Source organism: Oncorhynchus kisutch, linkage group LG14, assembly GCF_002021735.2.
Source record: "Oncorhynchus kisutch isolate 150728-3 linkage group LG14, Okis_V2, whole genome shotgun sequence".
Taxonomy (NCBI): domain Eukaryota; kingdom Metazoa; phylum Chordata; class Actinopteri; order Salmoniformes; family Salmonidae; genus Oncorhynchus; species Oncorhynchus kisutch.
Window position 1 is genome coordinate 11,563,073 of NC_034187.2, and position 20,292 is coordinate 11,583,364.

A 20,292-nucleotide genomic window follows, 5' to 3' on the forward strand; every position below is an offset into this window, starting at 1 on the left:
GCATGTGGCAACAGAATAGTATTAACAACATGCTACAATACAACAGCATGGGGCAACAGAATGGTATTAGCAATCTGTATTTTTTATATTTTATTTCACCTTTATTTAACCAGGTAGGCAAGTTGAGAACAAGTTGCCATTTACAACTGCGACCTGGCCAAGATAAAGCAAAGCAGTTCGACACATACAACAACACAGAGTTACACATGGAGTAAAACAAACATACACTCAATAATACAGTAGAAAAACAAGTCTATATACAATGTGAGCAAATGAGGTGAGATAAGGGAGGTAAAGGCAAAAAAAGGCCATGGTGGGGAAGTAAATACAATATAGCAAGTAAAACACTGGATTTGTAGATTTGCAGTGGAAGAATGTGCAACGTAGAGAAATAATGGGGTGCAAAGGAGCAAAATAAATAAATACAGTAGGGGGAGAGGTAGTTGTTTGGGCTAAATTATAGACGGGCTATGTACAGGTGCAGTAATCTGTGAGCTGCTCTGACAGCTGGTGCTTAAAGCTAGTGAGGGAGATAAGTGTTTCCAGTTTCAGAGATTTTTGTAGTTCGTTCCAGTCATTGGCAGCAGAGAACTGGAAGAAGAGGCGGCCAAAGGAAGAATTGGTTTTGGGGGTGACCAAAGAGATATACCTGCTGGAGAGCGTGCTACAGGTGGGTGCTGCTATGGTGACCAGCGAGCTGAGATAAGGGGGGACTTTACCTAGCAGGGTCTTGTAGATGGCCTGGAGCCAGTGGGTTTGGCGACGAGTATGAAGCGAGGGCCAGAGAGCGTACAGGTCGCAGTGGTGGGTAGTATATTGGGCATTGGTGACAAAACGGATGGCATTGTGATAGACTGCATCCAATTTATTGAGTAAGGTATTGGAGGCTATTTTGTAAATGACATCGCCGAAGTTGATGATGGGTAGGATGGTCAGTTTTACAAGGGTATGTTTGGCAGCATGAGTGAAGGATGCTTTGTTGCGAAATAGGAAGCCAATTCTAGATTTAACTTTGGATTGGAGATGTTTGATGTGAGTCTGGAAGGAGAGTTTACAGTCTAACCAGACTCCTAGGTATTTGTAGTAGGCGAGGCAATCATTTGAGAAACCAAGGCTATCGAGCCTGCCGATGAGGATGTGGTGATTGACAGAGTCGAATGCCTTGGGCAGGTCAATGAATACGGCTGCACAGTATTGTTTCTTATCGATGGCGGTTAAGATATCGTTTAGGACCTTGAGCGTGGCTGAGGTGCACCCATGATCAACTCGAAGACCTTAGAACGGCAGGGTAGGATAGATATAGGTATGTAGCAGTTTGGGTCAAGAGTGTCCCCGCCTTTGAAGAGGGGGATGACCGCAGCTGCTTTCCAATCTTTGGGATCTCAGACGACACGAATGAGAGGTTGAACAGGCTAGTAATAGGGGTTGCAACAATTTTGGCAGATAATTTTAGAAAGAAAGGGTCCAGATTGTCTAGCCCGGCTGATTTGTAGGGGTCCAGATTTTGCAGCTCTTTCAGAACATCAGCTGACTGGATTTGGGAGGAGGAGAAATGGGGAAGGCTTGGGCAAGTTGCTGTGGGGGGTGCAGTGCTGTTGACCGGGGTAGGGGTAGCCAAGTGGAAAGCATGGCCAGCCGTAGAAAAATTCTTATTGAAATTTTCAATTATAGTGGATTCATCAGTGGTGACAGTGTTTCCTATCCTCAGTGCAGTGGGCAGCTGAGAGGAGGTATTCTTATTCTCCATGGACTTTACAGTGTCCCAGAATGTTTTTGAGTTTGTGTTGCAGGAAGAAAATTTCTGCTAGAAAAAGCTAGCCTTGACATTTCTATCTGCCTGCGTATATTGGTTTCTAGCTTCCCTGAAAAGTTGCATATCAGGGGGGCTGTTCGATGCTAATGCAGAACGCCACAGGATGTTTTTGTGTTGGGTAAGGGCAGTCAGGTCTGGAGAGAAGCAAGGGCTATATCTGTTCCTGGTTCTAAATTTCTTGAATGGGGCATGCTTATTTAAGATGGTGAGGAAGGCATTTTTTTTATAACCAGGCATCCTCTACTGACGGGATGAGATCAATATCCTTCCAGGATACCCCGGCCAGGTCGATTAGAAAGGCCTGCTCGCTGAAGTGTTTCAGGGAGCGTTTGACAGTGATGAGTGGAGGTCCTCTGACCCATTGACCTCTGACCCATTACGGATGCAGGCAATGAGGCAGTGATTGCTGAGATATTGGTTGAAAACAGCAGAGGTGTATTTAGAGGGCAAGTTGGTTAGGATGATATCTATGAGGTTGCCCGTGTTTACGGCTTTGGGGTGGTACCTGGTAGGTTTATTGATAATTTGTGTGAGATTGAGGGCATCAAGCTTAGATTGTGGGATGGCTGGGGTGTTAAGCATGTTCCAGTTTAGGTCGCCTAGCAGCAAGAGCTCTGAAGATAGATGGGGGGCAATCAGTTCACATATGGTGTCCAGAGCACAGCTGGTGGCAGCGGGTGGTCTATAGCAGGCTGCAACGGTGAGAGACTTGTTTTTAGAGAGGTGGATTTTTAAAAGTAGAAGTTCAAATTGTTTGGGTACTGACCTGGATAGTCGGACAGAACTCTGCAGGCTATCTTTGCAGTAGATTACAACACTTCCCCCTTTGGCTGTTCTATCTTGTCTGAAAATGTTGTAGTTAGGGGTGGAGATTTTAGAATTTTTGGTGGTCTTCCTAAGACAGGATTCATACACGGCTAGAACAAACTTAGGGAGGAGGCTTCTAATGTTAACATGCATGAAATCAAGGCTATTACGGTTACAGAAGTCATCAAAAGAGAGCGCTTGGGGAATAGGAGTGGAGCTAGGCACTGCAGGACCTGCATTCACCTCTACATCACCAGAGGAACAGAGGAGGAGTAGGATAATGGTACGGCTAAAAGCTATGAGAATTGGTCGTCTAGAAATAATAAATAATTTCACTTACAATTCACTGTATCACAATTTCAGTGGGTCAGAAGTTTACATACACTAAGTTGACTGTGCCTTTAAACAGTTTGGAAAAATCCAGAAAATAATGTCATGGCTTTAAAAGCTTCTGATAGGCTAATTGACATCATTTCAGTCAAAAGGAGGTGTACATGTTGATGTGTTTCAATGCCTACCTTCAAACTCAGTGCTTATTTGCTTTACATCATGGGAAAATCAAAAGAAATCAACCAAGACCTCAGAAAAAAATGGTAGACCTCCACAAGTCTGGTTCATCCTTGGGAGCAATTTCCAACCACCTGAAGGTACCACGTTCATCTGTACAAACAATAGTACGCATGTATAAACACCATGGTACCATGCAGCCATCATGGCGCTCAGGAAGGAGACGCGTTCTGTCTCCTAGAGATGAACGTACTTTGGTGAGAAAAGTGCAAATCAATCCCAGAACAACAGCAAAGGACCATGTGAAGATGCTGGAGGAAACAGGTACAAAAGTATCTATATCCACAGTAAAACAAGTATTATATCAACATAACCTGAAAGGCCACTCAGCAAGGAAGAAGCCACTGCTCCAAAACCGTCATAAAAAAGCCAGATCACGGTTTGCAACTGCAAATAAGGACAAAGATCATACTTTTTGGAGAAATGTCCTCTGGTCTGTTGAAACAAAAATAGAACTGTTTGGCCATAATGACCATCGTTATGTTTGGAGGAAGAAAGAGGAGGCTTGCAAGCCAAAGAACACCATCCCAACCATGAAGCACGGGGGTGGCAGCATCATGTTGTGGGGGTGCATTGCTACAGGAGGGACTGGTGCACTTCACAAAATAGATGGCAGCATGAGAAAGGAAAATGATCTGGCTATAATGAAGCAACATCTCAAGACATCAGTCAGGAAGTTAAAGCTTGGTCGCAAATGGGTTTTCCAAATGGATAATGACCCCAAGCATACTTCCAAAGTTGTGGAAAAATGGCTTAAGGACAACAAAGTCAAGGTCTTGGAGTGGCCATCACAAAGCCCTGACATCAATCCTATAGAAAATGTTTGGGCAGAACTGAAAAAGCGTGTGCGAGCAAGGCCTACAAACCAGCTCTGACAGGAGGAATGGGCCACAATTCACCCAACTTCTTGTGGGAAGCTTGTGGAAGGCTAACCGAAACGTTTGACCCAAGTTAAACCATTTAAAGGCAATGCTACCAAATACTAATTGAGTGTATGTAAACTTCTGACCCACTGGGAATGTGATGAAAGAAATAAAAGCTGAAGTAAATAATTCCCTCTACTATTATTCTCACATTTCACATTCTTAAAATAAAGTGGTGATCCTAATTGCCCTAAGACAGGACAGACTTTTTACTAGGATTAAATGTCAGGAATTGTGAAAAAATGAGTTTAAATGTATTTGGCTAAGCTGTATGTAAACTTCCGACTTCAACTGTATATTATCTGATTTGTGTGGTATTTAGTTTCCTGACACAAAAACAAGCCAGTTGATCAGAATATATCATGTAGTTTAAGAAATTGCTGTCTGTCTAGACAGAAAAGGCTGTGAAGTCAGATCACCAGGGACCACTGTTGAAGCCCACTCCCTCTGTTGCTCCCTTTAACTGAGAGCAACAGAACTTTGTAGTTCTGACAAGCATAGAATAATGATATAGGGTTAGAGGGCTTGAACCAATTCAGCACTTGGACTTCAGCAAGGTAAGTTTGATAAGACATCTGAAATTACACAGGAAACAGGGACATCTGGTGTTTAGCTTTCAAATGACAGAAATTAGTAAATCAAGAGAGAGAGAGACAGACAGACAGAGAGAGCGAGAGAGAGAGAGAGAGAGAAAGAGACAGACAAAGAGAGAGAGAGCGAGAGAGAGAGAGAGAGAGAGAGAGAGAGAGAGAGAGAGAGAGACATTGTTAAAACACTGTATATATATATAATATGACATTTGTAATGTCTTTATTGTTTTGAAACTTCTGTATGTGTAATGTTTACTGTTAATTTTTATTGTTTATTTCACTTTTGTATATTATCTACCTCACTTGCTTTGGCAATGTTAACACATGTTTCCCATGCCAATAAAGCCCTTGAATTGAATTGAATTGAATTGAGAGAGAGAGAGAGAGAGAGAGAGAGAGAGAGAGAGAGAGAGAGAGAGATGGAGAGGGAGACAGAGAGAGACAGAGACAGAGACAGAGACGGAGACGGAGAGAGACAGACAGAGAGAGAGAGACAGAGGGACAGACAGAGAGAGAGAGAGAGAGAGAGAGAGAGAGGGAAACAGTGTCAGCAGCAGCTGCCAGTACAGTAGGTGCAATCAGGGCACAGATCACAGACTTTATGATCAGCTAACAGTTTCCAGACCGATATAATCTCATGGCTGGAGACAGAGAATAATCACCACTCTCTTACAGGTACAGAGGAGACGTGAGCCTACATATCCTGCCTATAGCCTGCAAAACTTTCCTCATAAATGAACAATAATGTAACAGAAAACATGCCTGTTCAGAAAAGGCAACAGAGTTATATACATAGATACATGTCAGTGCCACTTCACACATCCTTAGAACAAACTGCATATATGTTTGTGCTAATGCTGATTGTGACGGACCAGAATGAGGTCTGTTGGGTTCTCTCTATGCCTATCACTGTGCTTCCTGTGAGGGAGGGTAGGGATCACACGCGACATGCCCACCACAAACCGTTCACTGGCAGTGTTTCTTCACATCCTCCTCAGACCAGACACACCATCACTAGCTATAAAAGCGGAAACCACAATGACTCAGTCATTCTGAAACCGAGAGCATCTGGGCTAGTCATGCACACCATTCTCCTCTCCCATCTCTCCTGGCAGTAAAAGTCAGTGATAACATGAGAACATCAGAGGAGACTGGGTGTCACCTTCACCCTCCTTATAAAGTGGAGGATCTGTTGGCCTGGGTGGATTCTACGGTGCTCTAGTCTAACCTAATTCAATGATCCTGCTAAATGTTTGGATTAAATTAAATGGGAAGCACTATGAAGGTTCAATTGAAATACTAATTCTTTAACCATTCACAAACATGTTTCAGGCGAAGGCAGGCAGCCTCTCTTAGTGTGTAAATGGTACGCAGTCTCAATATCTGAGTCTAAATGTTTCACAGAGGCAAGTGACAGAGAATTTATGTTGGCACAGGAAGCACTAACTTTTTAACCACGACTGAAGCTGGGCAGACTAAATGATAAATCCTGGTATTACTTCACATGGTGCTGTAGCGTTGTAGCCTACAGTATCTGGATAATATGTGTGAAATGCTTGATAATGTATGTGATAACATGAACATGAAGTATATTTTCTGGGTGATTTAAATATTGACTGGTTCTCATCAAGCTGCCCACTCAAGAAACTGTAACCAGTGCCTGCAACCTGGTTTAGGTTGTCAGTCAAACCTACCAGGGTATTTACAAACAGCACAATAATAAAATCATTAACATGTAATGATTACATCTTTACTAACGCTGCAGAAATTTGCTTTAAAGCAGTATCCAAATCTGTAGGATGTAGTTATCACAATATAGTAGTTATATCTAGGAAAACCAACGTTCCAGAGGCTGGGCCTAACGTAGTGTATAAGAAGTCATACAATACGTTTTGTAGTGATTCATATGTTGATGACGCAAATAATATTTTCTGGTCTGTGGTGTGTAATTTATGAAATTGCTTATTCCAGTTACTAATAAGCACACACGTATTATGAAAATGACTGTAAAACAGTTAAATCCCTTTGGATTGATGAGGAATTGAACATTTGAATGGTTGAGATGGATGAGGCAAAAGTCTGGCAGCCTAACTGATTGGCAAACATACTGCAAATTAAGAAATCATGTGACTAAACTAAATAAAAATAAATTACACAAGGAAACAAAAACAAATGATATAAATAATGATAGTAAAAAGCTTTGGAGCACCTTAAATGACATTTTGGGAAAAAGGGCAAACTCTGCTCCATTCATTGAATGAGATGGCTCAACCATCACAAACCCCACTGATATTGCCAACTACATTAATGACTTTTTCATTGGCAAGATAAGCTAACTTAGGGATGACATGCCAGCAACAAACACTGACACTACACATCCAAGTATACAGTATCTGACCAAATTATGAAAGACAAGAATTATACTTTTGAATTCCGTAAAGTCAGTGTGGAAAAGGTGAAATAGGTATTGCTGTCTATCAACATTGACAAGCCACCGGGGTCTGACAATCTGGATGGAAAACTACTGACGATAATAGCGGACGATAATGCCACTCCTATTTTCCACATCTTCAATTTAAGCCTACTAGTAAGTGTGTGCCCTCAGGCCTGGAGGGAAGCTAAAGTCATTCCGCTACCCAAGAATAGTAAAGTCCCCTTTACTGGCTCAAATAGCCGACCAGTCAGCCTGTTACCAACCCTTAGTAAACCTTCGGAAAAAATTGTGTTTGACCAGATACAATGCTATTTCACAGTAAACAAATTGACAACAGACTTTCAGCACGCTTATAGGGAAGGACACTCAACAAGCACAGTACTTAAACAAATTACTGATGATTTGCTGAGAGAAATTGATGATAGAATTATTGTGGGGGCTGTATGTTAGACTTCAGTGCAGCTTTTGACATTAACAATTATAGTCTGCTGCTGGAAAAACGTGTGTGTTATGGCTTTACATCCCCTGCTATAATGTGGATAAAGAGTTACTTGTCTAACAGAACACAGAGGGTGTTCATTAATGGAAGCATCTCAAACATAATCCAGGTAGAATCAGGAATTCCCCAGGGTAGCTGTTTAAGCCCCTTAATTTTGTAAATCTTTACTAACGACATGTTTTGAGTAAAGCCAGTGGGTCTATGTATGTTGAAGACTCAACACTATACATGTCAGCTACTACAAAAACTAAAATGACTGACACTTAACAAAGAGCTGCAGATTGTTTCGGAATGGGTACCAAGGAATATGTTAGTCCTAAATATTTCCAAAACTAAGAGCATTCTATTTGGGAAATCATTCACTAAACCCTAAACCTCAACTACATCTCGTAATGAATAATGTAGAAGTTGAGGTGACTAAACTGCTTGGTGTAACCCTGGATTGTAAACTGTCATGGTCAAAACATATTGACACAACAGTAGCTAAGAGTCTGCCCATAATAAAGCGCTGCTCTGCCTTCTTAACAACACTATCAACAAGGCAGGTCCTACAGGCCCTAGTTTTGTCGCACCTAGACTACTGTTCAGTCGTGTGGTCAGTTGCCACAAAGAGGGATTTAGGAAAATTGCAGTTGGCTCAGAACAGGGCAGCACGGCTGGCCCTTAAAAGTACACGAAGAGCTAAGAGAGATTGACTTCATCACTACATGTTTTTGTAAGAGGTGTTGAATGCTGATATACCGAGCTGACTGTACCGAGCTGTCTGTTTAAATTACTTGCACACAGCTATGCATTCCCCACCAAAGGTCTCTTCACAGTCCCCAAGTCCAGAACAGACTATGGGAGGCGCACAGTACTACATAGAGCCATGACTACATGGAACTGTATTCCACATCAGGTAACTGATGCAAGCAGTAGAATCAGACATTTAAAAAACAATGGAACAGTAAAACGCAAATACAGTGAAAATACAGTGAATGGCGCATATTATTAAAAAGGTATTGTTGGATATTATACATCCTAATCAGACAGGTTTTTAACATGGATGATACATTGGAGATAATATAAGACAAGTACTAGAAACAACAGAACACTATGACAAATCAGGGAAACTAGGCCTGGTATTCAAAGCTGACTTTGAATGGGCATTTGATAAAGTACTGTATGACTGGAGTTTATATATAAATGCCTGGAATATATCAATTTGGGCAAATCTCTTATAAAATGGGTTAAAGTTATGTATAGTAACCCTATGTGTAAAATAGTAAATAATGGCTACTTCTCAGAAAGTTTTAAACTGTCAAGAGGAGTTAAACAAGGTTGTCCACTCTCGGCATATCTATTTATTATTGCCAATGAAATTTTAGCTGTTAAAATCAGATCCAACAATAATATTAAGTGGTCCAAAATCCAGGGCTTAAAAACAAAGGCGTCAGTCTATGCTGATGATTCATGTTTTCTTTCAAATCCACAATTTGGATCCCTCCACAGCCTCATAGAGGATCTAGATAATTTTTCAAACCTCTCTGGATTACAACCAAATTATGACGTTAATTATATTGTTTATTGGATCACAAAAAAATACATATTTTACATTATCGTGTAGTTTACCAATAAAATGATCTGACGGGGATGTGAACATACTCGGTATTCATATCCTGAAAGAAAGAAATGATCTCACTCCAATATATTTCAATAGAAAGTTGGCAAAAATAGATAAGATCTTCCTACCATGGAAAGGAAAATACCTGTCTACTTGTTGAAAAATCACCCTGATTACCTCTTTAGTCATACCCCAGTTGACCTATTTGCTTATGGTCTTGCCTACACCTAGCGACCTGTTTATTAAATTATATGAGCAAAGAATATACCATTTTATTTGGAATGTCAAGGAAATGTCTGCTCTACCCAAAATTACAACCAACTAATTGCAGCATTACCGCAAAAATGGAAGAGGCAAGTGGAAGAGGAACAAAGTAAGGAACTTGTCTGTCGGCCTTGCATTATAGACCAAAATTGGTGAAAGAAATATGTTGATAAATCAAAAAATATACCAGTTTCATTTAAGGACCAACAAATTGACCACTGCGCAATATAGATTGCCAAATAGTTTGATGTACCGATTCCATGGCACAAGGTTTAAGAACTGATACGCAACACAATCATTAGTTGTTCATTAGTTTACTCCAATTAGGGGAAGGGTGGTAGGGTTAGCGGAAAATAATAAAGGAGATATATTTTTAAAAGATATGTATATCTTTATATATATAATGTTTTGCTGCCAGACAAAGCTCTGCTGATAGCCAGGTGTAGCAGTCATAAGATGTTGGGACTGCAGTTGGGACAGCTTTATGTAGGCCCTAACAGTTTGTGGGCACCGTTTGTCACCGTTATAGTGAAATGAATGTATTGTTTAGTGTCGTGTTGTGTAGTGGCTTTGCTGGCACGCATTCCACTTATTATTGTTTTTGCCCCATCAAGATTTACATGCTACAAATCTCCACTGGGTGGTTCTAACAAATATGAGGGGCTTAAAATATTATGAATAGAAATTCAGGAAAAGAGGAAGGAGCAGCAAACAGATGCAAAGAGGAGCCACATCTTGTGTCACTTCTGTAAATCTAGCCTACATGAATAGGGTTGTTCACTGTTGAGTTGACCTGTCAAATACTCAAGCCTTCCAGTGGATGTCAAACATATACCAACTGTTTGGTAAGATGTACACACACTAGGTTGGCATTGGCTGAACGTAGTAAGCTTTACCTTACATTGAGCCAGGTTGGCACATGCCCAGTTCAAGCTTGGGCATGCCTAAGTAAAGAGTTTGAGAGTAAGGTTTCAACACAAACACACATGCACACACGGGCACTGAAACATGCACGCTCATACACACATGCACACACGGGCACTGAAACATGCACGCTCACACACACATGCACACACGGGCACTGAAACATGCACGCTCACTCACACATGCACACACGGGCACTGAAACATGCACGCTCACACACACATGCACACACGGGCACTGAAACATGCACACTCACACACACATGCACACACGGGCACTGAAACATGCACGCTCACACACACATGCACACAGGAAAACGTTTTACAACTACATTTAGCCTTTAATAACATTTTAGTGTTCAGTCACCATCACGTTTTTCTCAAAGATGATGATTTATTCACAAAAATGAATTAATAAAAATACCAAACCTTGCACTTTACATCTCAGCAACTACACTGTCCTGTATAGTTTAAGACTGAATATCTATCTAAAAATGTTGTGATGATTACATTACCCTCCACTCAAATGGCAGGTGTTCTGGCCTATTGTGGCACTCATCGCTTCAACATTTGACAAAGATTAGAAATAGCTAAAGTTGACGCCCAGGAAAACATCCTCTTAAAGAGCAGGAAGTTGGTTATCGGAAAGTTGTGGCACAACCACACACGTGTTTCATAGCACAGTAACTATGGTAACAAGCTACACACACACAACGAATAGATATAGAAATAGACAGAAGTGGTACAAACACACAGAGATGTTTCATAACACAGTAACTATGGTAACGAGCCACACACACATCCGCCTACTATCAGAGTGACAAAACATCCACAAGTGGTGCAGGTTACGAGCTGAAATTCGGTCCCAATTCACTCCCTACGCCTTCGCCTTTCCCCTAACCCAGAACACTTTGATGTTTGCAGACCTGTGAGTTCCATCACTACACTGCTTTTGACCTTTCAGATCTGCAAACATCCAAGGGTTGGGGCCAAGGGGAAGGGTAGGAAGATAATTGGGACCACAGACTCTCAATCCAGGGATGGATTTAGAATTTCTATGGACAAGACTCCCACAGGTGAAGGTGCAAGCTGAAAACCTAGACTCTCAATTCAGGGATGGCCCCTATCAGAGGATGGTGGTGATGACCTGATGCCATTGTGACAGGGGGGAGGACACCAACGGAAAGACTATCCTGTATTGATCTGTTCTCTGTCCTGGGATAGACTTCCATTTCAGCGAGCAGAAACATTTCTCATTTGAAGATTGGGAACCAAATAAGGTTCTTCAGAGCGATGCCATAGGGGAACCATTTGAGGTTCTCTGAAGAACCTTAAAAGGGATGGTTCTTTGAAGAACCACACACACTCATCACCTTATGTTATGGAAATAAGATGTTGAGCCTTATTTGCATATTTCCCAGGGTGCCCTTTGAGTTACCAGTACCACCCATGACTATGCTTGTTAGTGACAAAGACATGGTTGGTGCATTCATACATTTTTTGTCCTGTGGCCTTCACCAAATGAGATCCTAAGTGATTGTGTTATCATTCAAATTAAATTCTTTAAGACAATACTGTACATTATTTCATAAGGCCTTATTTTGTGGGCCTAGTTCAGCGTTTCCCAGAGTTGGTCCTCAGGACTCCAAGGGGTGAACGTGGGGTTTTTGCCCTAACAATACAGAGCTGATTCAAATGATCAAAGCTGGATGATTAGTTAACAATTTGAATCAGCTGTGTAGTGCTAGGGCAAAGAACAACATGTGCTCTCCTTGGAGGACCGAGTTTGGGAAACCGTGGCCAAGTTTTACCCTAATACAGTGACGTGAAACTCATGGTTTACAGGCCATATCAAGTCTGCAAGTCACATTATGCTGGCTTGCAAAGTGATGTGTAATATCAAACATTTGGAATTTTACCCTGCATTAAAATGAACTGTTAAGATTGGAAAGACTACCTAAATGAGACTACCTAAAGACTACCTAAATGAGACTACCTAAAGACTACCTAAATGAGACTACCTAAAGACTACCTAAATAAGACAACCCAAAGACTACCTAAATGAGACTACCTAAAGACTACCTAAATGAGACTACCTAAAGACTACCTAAATGAGACTAACTAAAGACTACCTAAATGAGACTACCTAAATGAGACTACCTAAATGAGACAACCTAAAGCATATGAACTGGAACAACCATTCCAGTAATGGGTGAAATAAGTCCAAGTAACAGATTGGATCAGTTTAGTCAAATGTATCTTATTTATATTTGAGTAACATAAGATTAATGACTCAATCATTGTACATGCAAAAACATAGATATTGAAACAAACGATTCTAAAAATCAACCTGCAATAGAGCTTGCTGAGAAATATGATAATGACAGATGGGCAGGGTTTTGGTTCAACTCTGGTTATTAACACCAACACTGAGGTTATTCTACACCACTGAGTGTTAATTTAACTATTTAGATTGTTAATTTAAATCTTTAATCAACACTCAAAATGTTACACTGAAAAATCAACATTAGGTAACACTGGCCAATTTGCTGTGTGATGTGAAAGAGGCACGTCTGCAGGCTTTCATACATTTCAAGAACCTTTTAGAATTCTGAAGAACCGTAGATGACACAACAAGAACCTTTTAGAATTCTGAAGAACCGTAGATGACACAACAAGAACCTTTTAGAATTCTGAAGAACCGTAGATGACACAACAAGAACCTTTTAGAATTCTGAAGAACCGTAGATGACACAACAAGAACCTTTTAGAATTCTGAAGAACCGTAGATGACACAACAATAACCTTTTAGAATTCTGAAGAACCGTAGATGACACAACAAGAACCCCCCACCCCCCACTTAACTATTTATCGAGCAAGAGTTCTCCAAAGAACTTTAAGAGCAGAGGAGGAACCATATTAAGAACCTTCAACCGACGCAGCAGAGCTGAATTAGGATTATTCTTCATTCATGTCATATCGGACCTACAAACACTTGCACTTAAGCATGTAACAACAACAACACAGTAACAACAAAACAAACTCCTACAAACTGTATTTAATGCTGATCATTAAGTTCAGATAACAAATAGTAATAGCAAGCTATGATTACTCCATTGCAGCAAGTGTTGGGCTCCATGGCAACCAACGTGTGAGATGCCTGACAACCGTATCACTTTCCCAAGTAGCATTGCTCTACTTCTCGAAAACAAGACAGTGACTAAGAATAACTTATTTTTATATACTGAACTATAAATATGAAAGCAAGATGTAAAGTGTTGGTCTCATGTTTCATGATCTGAAATAAATGATCCCAGAAATGGTCCAAATTTGGTGCACAAATTAGTTTACATCCCTGTTAGTGAGCATTTCTTCTTTGCCAAGATAATCCATCCACCTGACAGGTGTGGCATATCAAGAAGCTTATGAAACAGCATGATCATTACACAGGTGCACTTTGTGCTGGGGACAATAAAAGGCCACTATAAAATGTGCAGTTTCACACAACACAATGGCACAGATATCTCAAGTTTTGAGGGAGCGTGCAATTGACATGCTGACTGGGGGAATATCCACCAAAGCTGTTGCCAGAGAATTCAATGTTAATTTCTCTACCATAAGCCACATCCTTTTAAATAATTTGGCAGTTCGTCCAACCGGCCTCATAACGTCAGACCACGTCAGCCCAGGACCTCCACATCCGGCTTCTTCACCTGCGGGATCCTCTGAGACCAGCCACCCGGACAGCTGATGAAACTGACGAGTATTTATGTCTGTAATAAAGCCTTTTTTGTAGCTCATTCTGATTGGCTGGGCCTGGCTCCCCAGTGGGTGGGCCTTGCTCCAAAGTGGGTGGGCCAATGCGCTCCTGCCCAGTCATGTGAAATCCATAGATTAGGGCCTAATGAATTTATCTAAATGTACTGATGTACTGAATTGTAGCTCAGTAGAATCATGGAAATTGTTGCATGTTGCGTTTAGATTTTTGTTCAGTATACATAGTGAGGAAGTGTCGTGAACATTTTGTGTGGTTTAGAGCAAACAGGATATGGTGTTTTATATCAATGTCACCAACCATGTGTAATTTATGGCTCTGGAAACCAACTGCCACATTTCTGAGAATACATTCTTATTGCACTATATTATTGCACTATATATATATATTTTTTAATACATTTATCTAGGGACAAACTACAACAATGCTTCTCTCTGTAGCTCGATGACCACTCCTTCTATTGCAGGAATTCTCTAAATGCACCTCTTCAGTTACCTTAATGAAATTATCAATTATTTTAACTTTAGTTCCCAAAAAGACTACAACAACAAGAAAACACAAGAGGTTCCTTATTCACTGTTTTGGGATGAATGAATAGGGGTCATTCTCTCCAATGTAATAAGACTGCCATAGCCTATCCCCCAGGCAGAACTTCAGTGGCAGTGCACACAAGGCCATTACAAACAAGACATTGATTTCTGGGTGATTTGAAAAGTCATAGTCAATCGATCAATAATAAATATTACTCTTAGCAAAAAAATGTATCTTTAATTTACAATCTGTAGGAGCTATGTGAAAAATCACAGCACAATTGGAACATGTATGGCAATTAGAAGTCAAAACTGGATAGATAGATGGGAGGGGTTGAGGGTAGCTGAAGGGTGGGACTAAAGACAAATATATGAAAAAAGATAACTAACTTAAAATACACTGTGTCCACAAAATGTATATAGTATGTATAAGATGGACATAGAAGCCTAAGTGTTGTTGTCCATTAGTTTACTCCAATTAGGGGAGGGGTGGTAGGGTTAGTGGAAAATAATAGAGAAGGAAGATATTTAAATTATATATATTTAAAATAATATACACTACCGTTCAAAAGTTTGGGGTCACTTAGAAATGTCCTTGTTTTTGAAAGCAAAGCTTATTATTTTGTCCATTAAAATAATGTAAAATTCATCAGAAATACAGTGCCTTACGAAAGTATTCGGCCCCCTTGAACTTTGTGACCTTTTGCCACATTTCAGGCTTCAAACATAAAGATATAAAACTGTATTTTTTTGTGAAGAATCAACAACAAGTGGGACACAATCATGAAGTGGAACGACATTTATTGAATATTTCAAACTTTTTTAACAAATCAAAAACTGAAAAATTGGGCGTGCAAAATTATTCAGCCCCTTTACTTTCAGTGCAGCAAACTCTCTCCAGAAGTTCAGTGAGGATCTCTGAATGATCCAATGTTGACCTAAATGACTAATGATGATAAATACAATCCACCTGTGTGTAATGAAGTCTCCGTATAAATGCACCTGCACTGTGATAGTCTCAGAGGTCCGTTAAAAGCGCAGAGAGCATCATGAAGAACAAGGAACACACCAGGCAGGTCCGAGATACTGTTGTGAAGAAGTTTAAAGCCGGATTTGGATACAAAAAGATTTCCCAAGCTTTAAACATCCCAAGGAGCACTGTGCAAGCGATAATATTGAAATGGAAGGAGTATCAGACCACTGCAAATCTACCAAGACCTGGCCATCCCTCTAAACTTTCAGCTCATACAAGGAGAAGACTGATCAGAGATGCAGCCAAGAGGCCCATGATCACTCTGAATGAACTGCAGAGATCTACAGCTGAGGTGGGAGACTCTGTCCATAGGAAAACAATCAGTCGTATATTGCACAAATCTGGCCTTTATGGAAGAGTGGCAAGAAGAAAGCCATTTCTTAAAGATATCTATAAAAAGTGTTGTTTAAAGTTTGCCACAAGCCACCTGGGAGACACACCAAACATGTGGAAGAAGGTGCTCTGGTCAGATGAAACCAAAATTTAACTTTTTGGCAACAATGCAAAACGTTATGTTTGGCGTAAAAGCAACACAGCTCATCACCCTGAACACACCATCCCCACTGTCAAACATGGTGGTGGCAGCATCATGGTTTGGGCCTGCTTTTCTTCAGCAGGGACAGGGAAGATGGTTAAAATTGATGGGAAGATGGATGGAGCCAAATACAGGACCATTCTGGAAGAAAACCTGATGGAGTCTGCAAAAGACCTGAGACTGGGACGGAGATTTGTCTTCCAACAAGACAATGATCCAAAACATAAAGCAAAATCTACAATGGAATGGTTCAATGGAATGGAATCTGTGGAAAGAACTGAAAACTGCTGTTCACAAATGCTCTCCATCCAACCTCACTGAGCTCGAGCTGTTTTGCAAGGAGGAATGGGAAAAAATGTCAGTCTCTCGATGTGCAAAACTGATAGAGACATGCCCCAAGCGACTTACAGCTGTAATCGCAGCAAAAGGTGGCGCTACAAAGTATTAACTTAAGCTGAATATCCAATAAATGTCGTTCCACTTCATGATTGTGTCCCACTTGTTGTTGATTATTCACAAAAAAATTAAGTTTTATATCTTTATGTTTGAAGCCTGAAATGTGGCAAAAGGTCGCAAAGTTCAAGGGGGCCGAATACTTTCGCAAGGCACTGTACAGTGTAGACATTGTTAATGTTGGAAATGACTATTGTAGCTGGAAATTACTGATTTTTTATGGAATATCTGCATAGGTAAACAGAGGCCCATTATCCGCAACCATCACTCCTGTGTTCCAATGGCACGTTGTGTTAGCTAATACAAGTTTATCATTTTAAAAGGCTAATTGATCATTAGAAAACCCTTTTGCAATTATGTTAGCACAGCTGAAAAACAATAAAACTGGCCTTCTTTAGACTAGTTGAGTATCTGGAGCATCAGCATTTGTAGGTTCAATTACAGGCTCAAAATGGCCAGAAACAAAGCACTTTCTTCTGAAACTCGTCAGTCTATTTTTGTTCTGAGAAAAGAAGGCTATACCATGCGAGAAATTTCCAAGAAAGTGAAGATCTCGTACAGTGCTGTGTACCCTTCACAGAACAGCGCAAACTGTCTCTAACCAGAATAGAAAGAGGAGTGAAGGCCCCGGTGCACAACCGAGCAAGAGGACAAGTACATTAGTGTGTCTAGTTTGAGAAACAGATGCCTCACAAGTCCTCAACTGGCAGCTTCATTAAATAGTACCTGCAAAACACCAGTCTCAATGTCAACAGTGAAAAGGAGACCCCGGGATGCTGGCCTTCTAGGCAGAGTTTCAAAGTAAAAGCCATATCTCAGACTGGCCAATAAAAAGAAAAGATTAAGATGGGAAAAAGAACACAGACACTGGACAGAGGAGCTCTGCCTAGAAGGCCAGCATTCCGGAGTCACCTCTTCACTGTTCATGTTGAGACTGGTGTTTTGTGTGTACTGCTTAAGGAACCTGCCCCAGCATATTGTTTGAGTTGTGTCCGAATAGAATAGAATAAAATAGAGTAGAATAGAGTAGAATATAATAGAATAGAGTAGAATAGAATAGAATAGAGGAGAGAAGAATAGAATAGAGTAGAGTAGAATAGAATACAGTAGAATATAAAATAGAGTAGAATATAGTAGAATACAGTAGAATAGAGTAGAGTAGAATGTAATAGAATATAATAAAGTAGAATAGAATAGAATAAAGTAGAATAGAATAGAACATAGTGGAATAGAATAGAATATAGTAGAAATAATAGAATAGAGTAGAATAGAATAGAATAGAAGATAATAGAATAGAGTAGAATAGAATAGAATAGAGTAAAATAGAATACAGTATAATACAGTAGAATATAGAATAGAGTAGAGTAGAGTAGAGTAGAGTAGAATAGAATAGAGTAGAATATAGAATAGAGTAGAATAGAGTAGAATAACATATAGTAGAGTATAATAGAATAGAGTAGAGTATAATAGAGTAGAGTAGAATAGAGTAGAATAAAGTAGAATATAGAATAGAGTATAATAGAGTATAATAGAGTAGAATAGAATAGAGTAGAATAGCATAGAGTAGAATATAGAATAGAGTAGAATAGAGTAGAATAGAGTAGAATAGAGTAGAGCAGAATAGAGTAGACTAGAATAGAGTAGAATAGAGTAGAATAGAATAAAGTAGAGTAGAGTAGAGTAGAATAGAATAGAGTAGAATAGAATAGAGTAGAGTAGAATATAATAGAGTAGAATAGAGTAGAAGATAATAGAATAGAGTAAAATAGAATATAATAGAATAAAGTAGAATAGAGTATAGTGGAATAGAATAGAGTAGAGTAGAATAGAATAGAATAGAACAGAGTACAATAACTTTGTCTGTATATGTGTGTCTGGGAGAGTCTGCATTGTTCATTCTACCATGCAGGGGAACGTGGCAAACTCCAAACATTCAGGCACAGAGCCAAATTATTGAACAAACTCCAGACATGCGGACACATAGCCATGGTATTAACAAACTCCAGACATGTGGGCACAGAGCCAAGGTATTGAACAAACTCCAGACATGTGGGCACAGAGCCAAGGTATTGAACAAACTCCAGACATGTGGGCACAGAGCCAAGGTATTGAACAAACTCCAGACATGTGGGCACAGAGTCAAGGTATTGAACAAACTCCAGACATGTGGGCACAGAGTCAAGGTATTGAACAAACTCCAGACATGTGGGCACAGAGCCACGGTATTGAACAAACTCCAGACATGTGGGCACAGAGCCAAGGTATTGAACAAACTCCAGACATGCGGGCACAGAGCCAAGGTATTGAACAAACTCCAGACATGTGGGCACAGAGCCAAGGTATTGAATCAGAATAATAGCAAGGCGGCACAGCAAACATACAGTACATATACAGAAGGTTTGTCTAAAATTGCATCCTATACCCTATATAGTGGACTATGTTTGGTCAGAGCTCTGGCCAAATGTAAAGTAGTGCACTATGTAAGCCAGGGAATAGGATGCCATTTCGTACGCATCCAAGGTATCAGTACCCCAATAGAACCCAATTGAATGAGATCTACCTTGCAGTTTTTGCATCACGTTGGCAATGTCCTTGGGGTTTCTTCCGGACTTCCATGGTGAGGCCATGTCGTTTCTCTGCTACTGGACTGGATCACAGTAGGTAATACACTGATGCAGACGAGACAACACGTTACTTTTCTGAGAAGGGCAACACTCATGCCCCTCCTCTCTCTGACTGTGTATTTCTCTGTCTCTATGTATGTCTCTTTGTGTCTCTGTCTTTCTCTCTGTCTCTCTCCCTTTCTCTCTCTCGCTGTCTTATCTCTCTCTCTGTCTCTCTCTCTGTCTCTCTTAGTCTCCGTCTTTCTCTCTGTCTCTCTCTCTCTGTCTCTCTCTCTCTCTCTCTCTGTCTCTCTGTCTCTCTCTCTGTCTCTCTCTCTGTCTCTCTCTCTGTCTCTCTCTCTCTCTCTCTGTCTCTCTCTCTCTCTCTCTGTCTCTCTCTCTGTCTCTCTCTCTCTCTCTCTGTCTCTCTCTCTCTGTCTCTCTCTCTCTGTCTCTCTCTGTCTCTCTCTCTGTCTCTCTCTCTCTCTCTCTGTCTCTCTCTGTCTCTCTCTCTGTCTCTCTCTGTCTCTCTCTGTCTCTCTCTCTGTCTCTCTCTCTCTCTGTCTCTCTCTCTCTCTCTGTCTCTCTCTCTCTGTCTCTCTCTCTGTCTCTCTCTGTCTCTCTCTGTCTCTCTCTCTGTCTCTCTCTCTCTCTCTCTCTCTCTCTGTCTCTCTCTGTCTCTCTCTCTGTCTCTCTCTCTCTCTGTCTCTCTCTCTCTCTCTCTCTCTCTCTCTCTCTCTCTCTGTCTCTCTCTGTCTCTCTCTCTGTCTCTCTCTCTGTCTCTCTCTCTCTCTCTCTCTCTCTCTCTGTCTCTCTCTCTCTCTCTCTCGCTCTCTCTCTCTCTCTCTCTCTCTCTCTCTGTCTCTCTGTCTCTCTCTCTCAAGCAGCAGAGGTGTCCACTGGAATCTCAGGTTTCAGATAGGGGATGAGCAGTTCTGCT

The 20,292-nt window shown here is 40.6% G+C and overlaps 1 protein-coding gene across 1 annotated transcript in view; it reads right to left on the reverse strand.

Annotated features, from left to right (window-relative positions):
- The window catches only part of LOC109904603 (nesprin-1), a 162,521-nt gene extending 142,953 nt beyond the window's left edge, over nt 1-19,568 (reverse strand). The window contains exon 1 of the transcript XR_004202676.1: nt 19,310-19,568. The gene's annotated coding sequence lies outside the window, so the exon portion shown is untranslated. The remainder of the gene's footprint in view (nt 1-19,309) is intronic.
- Between the last annotated feature and the right edge of the window lie 724 nt (nt 19,569-20,292).